Raw genomic sequence first — 14,292 nt, 5'->3', positions numbered from 1 at the left:
AAATCTTCATTCCTGTCTGGATTCCCAGTTGTGCTGACTCAGACCCTCTTTTTGGACATCCTGTGATTTTTGTGAAAGACGACCCTTTGCTCTTGTCAAGCGCACGCCTCTCTCCCCTGGGGCAGAGTCCTACCTCTCCACTGGGGCCCTTCTTCAGAGGAAGGAGGAAGAGAGAGGGATGGGGCACCGTGCCTAGTTCAGGCACGTCTCACTTAATCTTCACCTCCCTGAGGGGAAGCTCCCTGAGGGGAAGCTACCATCACCTCCATTTGCTAGATGGAGAAACTGAGGCACATACCAGTTAATCACTCACCCCAAATTCACACAGCTCACAAGTGGGGGAGGTAGATTTGCCTTCCGCTCTCTGACTCAGGCCTGTGCTTCTGCTACCTCAGAATGCCATTGAGAGAGAGGCAACCAGATGACCATCCTCCTTACAGACCCCACACATCCCAAGATAACGAAGGTGAAAAGGCCCAGTGAGGACCTTGCTGAGCTGGGGCTCGTGACATTTTGTCTCTGGAAGCTTCAGATAACACCTCTCCACGGCTGATGGCGTACCTTCTATGGAGCTCTAAGGAGCGCCACTGAAAGGGTGGTCTGCAGCAGGAGGCCCTCAAAGGTTCAGTCCCTGCTCCAGAATGAGACGGAGACAGAAAGCAAGCAGGAGCATTCAGGGGCATTCATGCCAATTCAACAGCAATGCTACGGCATGGAACCCAATCATAAAAAAAAAAATGAGCTTGTATTTCATACAGTCATCTCATTTTTCTCAGCACACATCATACTTCATTGCAAATAACGAAACTGGTCCTTGGGACTTCCCTGGCGGTCCAGTGGTTAGGACTCGGCGCTTTCACTGCCATGGCCCTGGGTTCAATCCCTGGTCGGGGAAGTAGGATTCTGAAAACTGAGGGGGGCGGCCAAAAGAAAAAAAAAAAAACTGGTTCCTTACCATGGACACCTTGAGAAGCACTGCCCAGAGGCCAGCATAAATGAATAGGGAGACAAAGAGATGATGGGGAGGCATGGAGCCCAGGTGTTATGGGCTGAATGTCTGTGTCCCCCCCAAAATCCACATGTTGAAGCCCTGACCCCCAGTATGATGGTATAAGGGGGTGGGGCCTCTGGGCGGAAATTAGGTTTAGATGAGGTCATGAGGGTGAGGCCCCCATGACGGGATTGGTGCCCTTTTAAGAGGAAGAGACACCAGAATGTTCTCTGTCCGCCCTGTGAGGACACAGCGAGAAGGTGGCCGTCTGCAAGCCAGGAGGAGAGGCCTTACCAGGAACCAAGTCTGCTGGCACCTTGATCTCAGACTTCCAGCCTCCATAAGTGTGAGAAATAAATGTGTGTTGTTTAAGCCCCCCAGTCTGTGGTATTTTGCTATAGCAACCCGAACGGACAAAGACTCTGGCTCTGCTACTGACAACCCAAGGCCCTGTTGCTGAGGCTGAGCCTCCTGCCGTCTGGTGCTTCCTTTACTGGCAGCATTTCCTCCCTTGGGTCCTTAGCAAAATTGGCAGGGTTCCCATGACATGACATGACAAAGCCAGTTCCCCAGGACACAAACCTGTCCCTACAAGGTGCTGGGTTTGAAGGCAGGTCCTAGGACACATGACACGCCATCCCCTTCCTACTGCCTAACTTGGGGGCCACAACCTGCCCTCGTGCCATCCCTCAGGTCTCCATCTCAGGAAGGAAGGGCTGGGGGTCATAATCCCATCCCTCCCACAAAGCCAGTCCCACCTCGAGGTGGGATTCCTTTTGGAAACTCTCCTACCCCATTCTTAGCAACCTTAAATCTCCTTATAGCAATCATTTCCTCCTCTTCGGTACAAATGGTACGTTCCACTTCTCTGCATTTGTGAAATAAATTTGTATCAAGAATAAGACCATTTTTATATAACGCAACGTGCCTGAGACTGATTTTGTTGTTGTTTTAGAGAAAGGTCCAGATGCTTTAAAAGTTTATGAACAGCCACCCAGCTCTCGACAGCAAGCAGAAGCCTGCAGCTCCCATCACTCATTTCTCAATTATCCTGGGAGAAGTAGGTCAGGGATGAAAGCAGGCCCGGGAGGCTGGGGGGTGTAGCAGGACAGCAGGAGACTGGCCCTGCTGTTAACGAGGGTGACCTTGGGTAAGTCTGTGACCCGCCCTGTACCTGGCTCCCCACAAGGGTTTGGAGCTCTGTGACCCCATCCTTCTTGATAAGGACACTTTCTACAGTGGCCATCCTGTCCTTTAGATTAAACAAGAAGCCAAATGGCCTGAAATGAGCCTCCCTCCCCGCCCCCTTCCTTCCCCAGGCTGTCTTGTTAATAGGAAAGTAGCCAGAAGGGTAAGCAGCCGATAGAAGGAAGAGACCCCCCCGGACGAACAGCCAGTCCTTCGAGGGAACCTCACCCCCGAGGGCCGGGGGGACGGCGGCTTCAGCCTCCTGGGCTTCCCAGCAAAGTCTGTGTTTGTCTCTGTAGTTGCTGCTGCCCGCGAAGCTGGACCTGGCTTCTCTTTCCTGCCTAACAGACACCGTGGTTCCCATCAGCCTCAGGCCGCTCCCCCTCCTGGAGGTTCCTTCCTCCTTCCTCCCCTGCATCCTGTGCACTCTCTTCCCACGGCCCCAGTTCTCCCGCCCCCGCCCTTCGACCCCTACCTAGCGCTTACAGCGTACAAAGCACGTGCATCGAATCCTCGCGATGCTGTTGATTTATTGGCTTCTGAACAAAAATCTCCAGGTCTGGGGAGCTGAGTGTAATTTTTGCCTCCGGTCCCCTGTCTACCCTGGGCCACCACAATCAGAGGGGGTTGGGGACATCAGACACTGTAGGTACAGGCCGTTCTTCCTGTGAGCCCGGGGTGGAGAGCTCCCTTTTATAAACATGGAAAGTGAGGCTCACTTGGTTGCCTGGGCACAGATTGGATGCCCTGGGGTGTCCACTGGTTTTTAAAAAAAAAAAAGCACAGGCTGGTCACGTGCTGACTCAGGGCCAACGCAGAGCCAGTAAGGGGCAGAGGCGGGCTCAGCCCTGGGTCTGTGTGATGCCAAAGCCCCTCTCCTCCACCAGACGTCCCACTCTGGCCTCTGCCCTTACCCCTCGGGGGTGTGGCCTCTAGGATGCCCGAGCAGCTCGGAAAGGTAGCAGACACAGAGCCTCTGGGATGCCCAGTGGAGAAGGAGGGTCCAGACGAGGAGAACCAGCTCTCCACCCGGAAGCCGCAGAAGGCCTGCCCTTCACCTACACAGCAGATCAGAGGCAGCTGCCGGGAGCCCAGGGTGGTCCCACCAGGAAGCGGGGGTGGGGATTGGGCTGGGTTGAGTTGGGACAGCTCAGTGACTAGGGACACTGGATACTTGATGGGGCTGAGGACACTGACAGGTCCGTCCTGCCCCAAATGCCACTAGGGCCCCTGAAGAATCACGAGCCCCTTCAGCCAGCTTCTCCTTTTGCATTTGACCCCTCACTGCCATCTTGACACTGGCCCATAGGACACCGTCCAGCGCTTCTGGGGCCCATGGCCTGCTCTCAGGCTGCTGGAGAAGCAAGGCATTCAGAAGCCCGTGACCAGCCCTCCCTGCGCTCGGGGCTTTTAATCTCCTTAATTGAAATTGATTGGCCTCTTGGGAGGCAGCTCCGCATTGGCCCTGAGCTTCAGCAGGTGATCAACTCCTGCTTCGTTCTTTGAAAGACCAGTTCACACACCAGGGCATCTGATCTTCTCCCTGAATCCTGGGCCCCTTTCCTGACCAGGAGCAAAACCAGAAACAGGCACACTTAACAAAACAGCTCAGGAAATAAAAGCGCCGGATAAAAATAAGGGGAGAATATTCCAGTCCCATGGTGGCTTGGCATTATACAAAAGGCCAGTCAAAACCCCATTACCAAGGAAAGATGTAATCACACGGGGACGGAGCTGCCGCAGCTCACAAGATAAACAGGCTGGGCTGGAGCATCTCGAGCACCGGCTGCAGAAAAGATAAAAAGGGAAGAAAAGTGAAAGCCCATCTCAAGTTAAAAGCAAACCAAACATCGAGAGAACGGTTTGAGCGTCCGGATTCGCGTTCATCTAGACACATAACAGTCCACTCCCCACCCCCAAGTGGCTGGGGCTGCTTTACAAACCGGTTTGGTCCGTCATACCTTCTAATAGGGCCCCTTCCTTACCAGGCTGATCACATATCCTGGAAACATCCCTCTGGGGGTTCCCCTGGGATGGGCCGCTGGGTCATTTCACCAACTGGGAGCTGGGTTTGAAAGGGCTGTGCTGGGGGACTCGGGCCACCTTATGGTTTCCCAGCCCTGGGCTCTGTCCCTGCACTGGCTGCACAGGGTGGCACCAGGACACAAGACTCACCTTAGAGGTAAGGAAACACAGGCCTGACGAGGTAGGTAATCATTGGGAGTGACAAACTCATCCTAAGACCATCTTGGTGCCTGGCCTTCTAAAGGTCAAGTTGAAGGGACCAGGATGTACCATCCCCAAATATGCCACTGTGGCGTAAGGATTATTTTAAACTGAAGGCAAGTGAGAATGAACAAGACACAGGATGAGTTCTTCCTCCCCTTTTCTGCCTAAAAGCAGGGCATAAAATTCCCTTGGTGAAGGCTTCCCCCTCTCCTGTACTAGAAAGAGGAGAGAGACTCTTAGCACCAAGACAGAGTTGTCACTGAGATGAATCTGCAGAAACAGACCTTATTCAAATAACCCACAAGAATTCCCTGGCGGTCCAGTGGTTAGGGCTCCACGCTTCCACTGCAGGGGTCATGGGTTCGATCTGTGGTCAGGGAACTAAGATCCCACAAGCCCCTCGGGATGTCCAAAAATTTTTAAAAAACAAAACAAACAAAAACCATTATCTTCCATTAGTTTCCTCCTTATATTTCCTAGTCACTTCTCCACAATGTATCGTCTCTAGAAGCTTAAACCTCCTTTCCTTTGTTGAAGAAGATGAGATATAAATGCCCAAATTGAGTCTACCTCTTTGAGTTTCACTTTTTTTCTGTGAACTCTGTGCATGTAAAATATTAATCAAATTCATCTTCTTTTTCTCCTGTTAATCTGTCTTTCGCTGGTTAAATTCGCAGGCCCTCAGGTACTGAACTTGTTTGCTGCAGAAAACTCCATTTTTAAGTAAATTCAAGTTGAAACTGGCTCTTAATCTCCTCTTTCTCTAGCAGCAGGAACATGACAGAAGGATGAAGCAGAGGGTGAGCTCTGCAAAAACAAGGGCCACATCTGTCTCAGTCATCATGGAGCTAGTGTCTAAGGGTGCCTAACATATAGTAGGCACTCAATAAACATGTGTTGAATAAGTGAATAAATCAATGAATAGAGGGATGGGTGGGTGTACATTGGATCAAATAGGGTTGGAACAACTGCACTGTGCAGAAAGTAAAATCGTAGCTTACTGAATACAGGCTCCCATAAAATACCACCAAGACAGCCTGTTGATAAAGCAAAGCTCCCAGCAGTAAGAGAGGTCACTACCTGGCAGTCTTGACAGCGTCTCTGAGTCAGGCAGGTGAAGTCAGGATATTCAGCTGGTCTTTCAGTGTGGGAATCATAAGGACTGTGTTAAGTCTCCTGATGTAATAGTTCAGGATTGTGGAAACAGCAAGGTGTGTTAACAGTCATTCGATGTTATCTATTGAAAGGCTAAGCAGTTTTAAGTGGGTTTGGGGGAAGTTCCTAAAATAATAAAATTATTTGCAGCTTTTATCTTCCTGGGCAAGCGTTTCCACAATGCTCAAATCACATTGGTAAAGACAGCGGAATCAAGTCATGTTGGTGAAGACTGCGTGGTACAGGTCACATTAACACAGACGTAAGTAAGCTCTGTGGACATGGATGCTTTCCTTGAGCCAGTGAGCTTGAGTAAACCACTCTCCTTCTGCACTGTGACATATACAGAGAAGTCAAAACCATGTTTGCCCACAGGAGTACAGCAAACCTAAGTGGGCTCTAGGGTAGGTGTGGTGGCTAATTTCTGGTTAAATAGAGGGGACACATGCTAAACCATCCGAGGGAGAGGTGATTCAAGTATGCCTTAGACTTCAGTATCTGACAATAGCCCTGAAAGGCAGGACCAGCAACATAACTTACAGAGCCCAGTGCAAAATGAAAATGCAGTGAGCGGGGGCCGCTCTTCGTTGTGGTGCACAGGCTTCTCATTGCAGTGGCTTCTCTTGTTGCGGAGCACGCGGGCTCTAGGCACGTGGGCTTCAGTAGTTGTGGCATGTGGGCTCAGTAGTTGTGACTCGCGGGCTCTAGAGCGCAGGCTCAGTAGTTGTGGCGCACGGGCTCAGTTGCTCCGCGGCACGTGGGATCTTCCCAGACCAGAGCTCGAACCCGTGTCCCCTGCACTGGCAGGCGGATTCTTAACCACTGCGCCACCAGGGAAGTCCCAAGAAATAATCTTAACGTAAAAGGATAAATATTGTATGATTCCACTTACATGAAATACCCAGAATCGGCACATTCATAGAGACAGAAAATGCCTTAGAGGTTATCAGGGGCTGAAGGGAGAGGGAAAGGGAGGGCGATCGCTTAATGGGTTTAGATGTTCTATTTGGAGTAAGGAAAAAGGTTTGGAAATAGATAGTGGTGATGGTTGTACTAAACTGTGACTGTAATTAATATCACTCAATAGTATACTTTTACAATTTTTATTTATTTATTTATTTTATTTAGTTTTGGCTGTGCTCAGTCTTCATTGTTGCACGTGGGCTTTCTCTAGTTGCGGTGAGCCGGGGCTACTCTCTGTGGCAGCGCGTGGGCTTCTCATTGCAGGGGCTTCTCTTGTTGCGGAGCACGGGTTCTAGGCGCATAGGCTCCAGTAGTTGCAGCACGCAGGCTCAGTGGTTATGGCATGCTGGCCCTAGAATGCATGGGCTTCAGTAGTTGCGGCACGTGGGCTCAGTAGTTGTGACTCACGGGCTCTAGGCGTGCGGGCTTCAGTAGTTGTGGCACACAGGCTCAGTAGTTGTGGTTTGTGGGCTCTAGAGCGCAGGCTCAGTAGTTGTGGCGCATGGGCTTAGCTGCTCCGCGGCATGTGGGATCTTCCCGGACCAGGGCTCGAACCCATGTCCCCTGCATTGGCAGGCGGATTCTTAACCACTGGACTGCCAGGGAAGTCCCAATAGTATACTTTAAAATGACAAATTTTATGAAGTGTGTGGGTGTGTTCTATTTCTAATTATCGTACAACACTGGGACATATATACTTTGCCACGGTAGAAAAGTGATTAAATAAGATGGTAGCAGCAGAGCATTAGCCACGTGCAGGGCCCTTCTGAGCACGGGGCTCTGTGGGAAGCCAGCTCTGTCAAGAGGACAGAGACCCCCAAATGTGGGTGTCACGCCGCATTCTGGAGACTGAGCGCTGCCTCTGGGTCACTGAAGACCTCCTCAAAGTGCCCAGCCTCCAGAATCTTCTTGTGCTCAAACAAGGATGGTAAACACCGCAAGCCCTCACCTTCCTGCTACCCGCCACGCCCTCGCTGGCCTCCTAATATCACGTCCAGATGCAGAGCTCAGGAGACTTGCCAGTGTCGGCCCTGGAGGTGACAGTGCTCACGGGATGTTTTGCCTCCTCCTTCTGACCTCCGTTATGCTACTTTGACCCTGTGGTGCCGTTCACAGGGCAGACGTGCGCAGCCAGGGATACAGAGGGAGCCACGGGGATTAGCAGGGATACAGCGGGAGCTGTAATCTAGCTGGTAATTAGGTGACCAGCCCCCTCCCCCATTTCCCGGCATTCACTGAGCACACTCCCTCCATTCCTTCTGTTTTTGCCTCCATGCAAACTATATCCCTCACTTCTCTGGCTCTCACTCTGGATCCATTAGGTGGAACCTACTAGGGTTCCCCCGGGAGCGCTCTGGAGGGCTAAAGATGAGGGATGAGAGAGGGTGGTAGAGTGTGGCCAAGAAGGAGCTCTGGCTTGTCATCCGATTCAGTCAGAGTCTACAGATAACATAGATTAGGCACCAATGAGAGGTGAGAAGGTAATAAAAAGGTGAACCAGGCATGGCCCTAGCCCAGGAAACCTGATGCAAGATTGCCTGCCACCTTTGCCTCGCGTACCTTAGATGATCAGCCCTGAATCTGGGGTTTACTGAGCAGAGACGATGCCCTTCTCGTGAGCCAAGCCAAGCACGGGTGCTCACGCGGTGAGCTTTCCAAGCCCTGAGGCCACCTGTGGCTGCTTCTCTCATTGGTGGCCTCAAGCCGTTCCACCTCTGGGCATTCACTCAGTAGGAGGGTGGGAGCGCTGCTTGTTGGCCCAGGAGAGACCCCAAACAAGACATTACACAGTAAAATTATATGAAGTAGTTCTCTAGCTCCGACCCTGTCTACCATTGTAGGACTCCCCGGCCACCCCAAAAGCCTCTGTCATCATTTCTGGGACATCTCATGGGGGGATCTCACGGGTATCTGTGTCCTCTCACAACCACGTGGCACACACTTCTTTCTCCAAGTCTAACTGTGGTTCCCTGCTAGGCTAGGCACTGCCCCAACCTCTCAAGGCCTGAAGGTCCCAGGAAGGTTCCTCCCCCCAGTCCTGTCTCCTGCCGCTCAGGGGTCTGCATTCAGGTTGAGGCTTCTCTTCAAGGCCCTGGACATCAAGACAGCCCACCTGCTAATGCCCGTTCTCCCTAAAGAGGAGAGAAGCCTGAATCACACGCCCCATCCTCCCCATGTTGGGCCATTGTGTACGTTTCTGAACACTCCTAATGCTGTGAGGAGCATTCAGGAGGATGATGTGTGGCCCTGCTGTGCTAAAGCTTGCCCTTCAGCAAGAATATACAGTGGAAAAAACACAGTCACTTCAGCAAGTAGTGTTGGGGAAGCTGGACAGCTGCATGTAAATCAATAAAGTTGGAACAGTCCCCTCACACCATGCACAAAAATAAACTCAAAATGGCTTAAAGGGGCTTCCCTGGTGGCACAGTGGTTGAGAGTCCGCCTGCCGATGCAGGGGACATGGGTTCGTGCCCTGGTCCGGGAAGATCCCACATGCCGTGGAGCGGCTGGGCCTATGAGCCATGGCCGCTGAGCCTGCGCGTTCGGAGCCTGTGCTCCGCAATGGGAGAGGCCACAACAGTGAGAGGCCCGCGGACAGGACACCATAAAACTCTTAGAAGAGAACATAGGCAAAACATTTTCTGACATAAATTGTACCAGTGTTTTCTTAGGTCAGTCTCTCCCAAGGCCATAGATGTAAAAACAAAAATAAACAAATGGGACCTAGTCAAACTTACAAGCTTTTGTACAGCAAAGCAAACCATAAACAAAACAAAAAGACAACCTATGGAATGGGAGAAAATATTTGCAAATGATGCAACTGACAAGGGCTTAATATCCAGAATATACAAACAGTTCATACAACTCAACAACAAACAAACAAACAACCCAATCAAAAAATGGGCAGAATTCCTAAACAGACATTTCTCCAAAGAAGACATACACATGGCCAACAGGCACATGAAAAGATGCTCCACATTGCTAATTATTCAAGAAATGCAAATCAAAACTATAATGAGGGCTTCCCTGGTGGCGCAGTGGTTGGGAGTCCGCCTGCCGATGCAGGGGACACGGGTTCGTGCCCCGGTCCGGGAAGATCCCACATGCCGCGGAGTGGCTGGGCCCATGAGCTATGGCCGCTGACCCTGCGTGTCCAGAGCCTGTGCTCCGCAACAGGAGAGGCCACAATAGTGAGGGCCCACGTACCGCAAAAAAAAAAAAAAAAAAGTAAATGCTTTGCAAACCGCCCATCACAGTGCATGGGGGAAATTGTGGCCCTTTGATCAGCTTGGCTGGACTCTTGAGTCTGGGCATTCCTGGGGATCATATGCAGGAGAGGTAATCGCAGCCTTTCTGATCATATTCCTTAAGAAGCTGCCCAGAATGTCACCTTCCTTGGGCAGGGTGGGATTAGGAGATGCTGGGAGACCATTGTAGTAAGACCCTCCCTGCTGAGACAGCTTTTATCAGTGGCAGAGTGTGAAGGAGGGAGCTATACGTGGCGACAGAGAGGATGGGGTTGGGGGGAGAGTCCTACTCAGTAATTTGATTAGAACAGCCCAGTGCTTACTGGGGGGAGAACAAGTGGGATACCCAGCCGAGCTCAGGACAAACTTACGTTGGCGAACTTGACCCTACTTTAGGGAGATTGGAAAGCTCTTAGGGATAGAATTCAGTGGAAACATTTGGTTTTTGATACAGAATCTTCCCACTTAAGTGAAGAGTAAACACCAAAGAAGAGACACGTGTCAGTCTGTGGAAACTGACCCATCAACCTACTCTAGAGTAGCAAGCAGGGGCCTCAGAACAGGAAGACTTGTCACTTAGCACCACAGCCTCTGTCAGCAGGGCTATTGTCAATGAGAAGATCAGCTGGGGAACGTCTGGGATCCCTGTTCCTACCACATGCAGGGAGGACTGACCCAAGAGAGCAAAGGAGGAAGGGACAACACGGGGTGGCGGGAGGACGAAGGAGGAGCCTGAGGAAGGAGCCGCAGTATGCCGGCCCCTGAGAGAGACCATCACAGCGTTCTAGAAACCAAAACAGCCCCCTCGCTCCATCTTTCTGCAAAGTCACCATTGAGCTCCTCCCAAACTGCTTCCTTCAAAAACTCACGGAACCCTGACTGTCCACAAAAATGTTCACCAACCCTGCCATAAGATCAGGCTATTAGGTACATCAAACTCACACCTGGAGCACAGATGCCCTCCTCCCCCAGGAACACACTCAGGAGGAAAAGGCACACATACCATCCCTTGATTTACATAAATGTCAGCCCATCACTCACAGCAAATAAACCCTGGGCTGAATCAGAGGAGGGCAAAACCAAGGGAGCCCAGCCGTATGAATGGCCTGCTCGCCAAAGTTTAAGACGCCATGGACAAGCTTTCACAGGCTGTCCATTACTACAAGATCACTGCCGTGGCCTTGAGCCCCTACAGGGCTCTGCATGTCATATAGGCCATAAAATTAAGCCTTGGAATCCCACTACTGGGCATATACCCTGAGAAAACCATAATTCAGAAAGATACATGTACCACAATGTTCACTGCAGCAGTATTTGCAATGGCCAGGACATGGAAGCAACCTAAGTGTCCATGGACAGATGAATGGATAAAGAAGATGTGGCACATATATACAATGGAATATTACTCAGCCATAAAAAGAAACGAAATTGAGTTATTTGTAATGAGGTGGATGGACCTAGAGTCTGTCATACAGAGTAAAGTCAGAAAGAGAAAAACAAATACCGTATGCTAACACATATATATGGAATCTAAAAAAAATGGTACTGATGAACCTAGTGGCAGGGCAGGAATAAAGACGCAGACATAGAGAACGGGCTTGAGGACACAGGGGGGAAGGAGAAGCTTTGACGAAGTGAGAGAGTAGCACTGACATATATCCACTACCAAATGTAAAATGGATGGCTAGTGGGAAGCTGCCGCATAGCACAGGGAGATCAGCTCGATGCTTTGTGATCACCTAGAGGGGTGGGAAAGAGAGGGTGGGAGGGAGGCTCAAGAGGGAGGGCACATAAGGATATATGTATACGTATAGCTGATTCACTTTGCTGTACAGCAGAAACTAACACAACATTGTAAAGCAATTATACTCCAATAAAGATGTGAAAAAAAAATTAAGTCTTGGGATTATAATCTAACCCATACCTAAGGGAGGCACAAAGATCAGAAAAGCTACAGAGCTGTTCTTAGAACACTGGGTGATAAACAGCTTTCATCATCCAGAATTAACTGCCTGGAATGTGTCCCCAGCTCCCTGCATTTCTGACCCCTGGGTAATACCACATTCTGCCTTTTTGCTCTCCCAGCCCTTCCACCAGTTTTATGACTCAATTCCCTATATTAAATCCCTCTGTTTGAAATGCCTAAAGTGATTTCTGGTTTTAATGACCAAGCATTTACCGATGAATCCTTCTTCAATATTCTTTTTCTTTTGGATGTTTGTGGACAGGCAGACCTCCTTTTATTGTGCTTCACTTCATTGTGCTTTGCAGATACTGCGTTCTTTACAAACTGAAGGTCTGTGGCAACCCTGCATCGAGCAAGTCTATCGGTGCCATTTTCCCAACAGCGTTTGCTCGCGCTGTGTCCCTGAGTCACATTTTGGCAATTCTTGCAAATTTCAAACTTTTTCATTATTATTATATTTGTCATGCTGATCTGTGATCCGTGATCTGTGATGTTACTACCACAGCTTGCTGAAGGCTCAGATAATGGTTAGTAACTTTTAGCAAGAGAGTGTTTTTTCATTAAGGTACATACAGTATTTTTTTAGACACAATGCTATAGCACACTTAACAGACTACAGTAGCCGTGTGAACATAACTTTTGCATGCACTGGGAAACCAAAAACTGTGTGCAACTCAATCTATTGATATTCGCTTTATTGCAGGGTTCTGGAACCAAACTCGCAACATTCCAAAGTACACCTGTAAACACCCAACTTTTCATGTTTGGGCGCTGTCCTTTGTCCTCACTTGGCTGAATTCTCTGACAAGTACCTTCTGCTTTTAATTTTTTCAGTTGTCAGTGTTTCTTCCCACCACCCTCTCAACATTGGCGCACTTTGCTGCTTGGCCCTAACTGGGCTCCTCTGCTTTTAGGCCACTGTTGTATTAAACTGCAGAACAAACTTAAGCACTGGGCAGACCCAATCCCTCCCTCTGGGGACACCTGGGGGCTCCCCTGAACCTTTTATTCCACTGGGTCATTAATGAGAAAGGTCTGCCTCAGCAGGACCCTAACCCTGGCGATGGGAGCTATGCATAACTAACGAAGAGGAAAATTGGGCGCCTGGTCAGTCTCAACATATCCCTAATAATCTCTGCATTTCCCTGTATATCTTCCTTCCTTCCAACATGAGTACTCCAAATCCACCTTATCCCACTAACGTTTTCAAGTCTATATTTTTCTTCCTTTCCTCCCCATCTTAGGGCTCTTGGCTTCATAACCGGTTACCCCAGCTTCTCAGTAACCCTGTGCACATTTTAAATACCACTTGCCTTGGTCTCTGGTTGTGGATCCTAAGACGTCAGTAGGTATCCAGCAACTGGGAGATTTAAGAGTAGGCACAGGGACCATTCTGAATTTTACTATCCTAATATTTACTCATCGTTACAGTAAAACCTTGGATAAACCAACAGGGATGGAGTTGTTCTAGACAGACACGTGTTTCACAGAACTGGAATTTACACAGGCAATAAAATGCTGTTGACTTTTAAGTGTTCTGGGGAAAATATTTACGAAGCATTTTCAGGGAAGGAGCGTGACACGGTCTACGCTTTCTAGGTGATTCAGGACTCCCCCAGGTTCCTCCCCTGAGGGGCTAGCGCATGCTGTGACCTCTGCTTAGAACAGTCCTTCCCTGCCTTGGCCTACTTACTGTTTTTGTGTGTGTTTTTTTGCGGTACGCGGGCCTCTCACTGCTGTGGCCCCTCCCGTTGCGGAGCACAGGCTCCGGACGCGCAGACTCAGCGGCCATGGCTCACGGGCCCAGCCGCTCCGCGGCACGCGGGATCCTCCCGGACCGGGGCACGAACCCGTGTCCCCTGCATTGGCAGGCGGACTCCCAACCACTGCGCCACCAGGGAAGCCCCGTCTTGGCCTATTTAAATCCTCCTCATCCTTTGGCTGTCAGCTCCAAGACCATTTTCCTCAGGCACAACTATATCAATTTAGTAAAACGTGTCAAACTGTTCACTTAAAATGGGTGAATTCTGTGGCATGTAAACTGTACGTCAGTAAAGCCATGAAAAACAAAACACATTTCCAAGGAGGTGGCGCATACCAACCCTCCCCCCTAAAATGCAGCTGCTTTACAGTATGTAAAGGGGGAGGGAAAGACCTTCACATTGAAGAAACCTGATGCAAACTATGTCAGCCCGATGGTCAAGGTCAACATCAACAGTGATGTCATGTGGACAGGATGTACCCTTGATATGACATGATGGAAACGGCACTTTATCTCTGTCGTCTTCCTCCCAGAAACCATAACCCCAGTCTAATTATGAGGAAAACTCCAGTACAGGTGCAACCTACACTATACCTAACTAGCTGTCCTCAAAACTGTCAAGGTCATCAAAAACAATAAAACTCCAAGACACTGTCACAGCAAAGAGGAGCCTAAGTAGACATGATGATTACAATGTGGGATCCTAGAATGAAAAAGAACATCAGGTACAAACTAAGGAAATCTGAACAAAGTATGGACTTCTGTTAATAATAATGTATCAGTACAGGCT

The 14,292-nt window shown here is 49.7% G+C and overlaps 1 long non-coding RNA gene across 1 annotated transcript in view; it reads right to left on the bottom strand.

The window, feature by feature from the left end:
* Positions 1-3,840: 3,840 nt before the first annotated feature.
* The window catches only part of LOC132419907 (uncharacterized), a 44,769-nt gene continuing 34,317 nt past the window's right edge, over positions 3,841-14,292 (bottom strand). Inside the window, exon 3 of the long non-coding RNA XR_009518275.1 lies at positions 3,841-3,965. This is a non-coding gene — a long non-coding RNA (uncharacterized lncRNA). The remainder of the gene's footprint in view (positions 3,966-14,292) is intronic.

This window comes from Delphinus delphis, chromosome 2 (genome assembly GCF_949987515.2).
Source record: "Delphinus delphis chromosome 2, mDelDel1.2, whole genome shotgun sequence".
In the NCBI taxonomy this organism is placed as follows: domain Eukaryota; kingdom Metazoa; phylum Chordata; class Mammalia; order Artiodactyla; family Delphinidae; genus Delphinus; species Delphinus delphis.
This window is presented reverse-complemented; position numbering and strand designations above follow the sequence as displayed.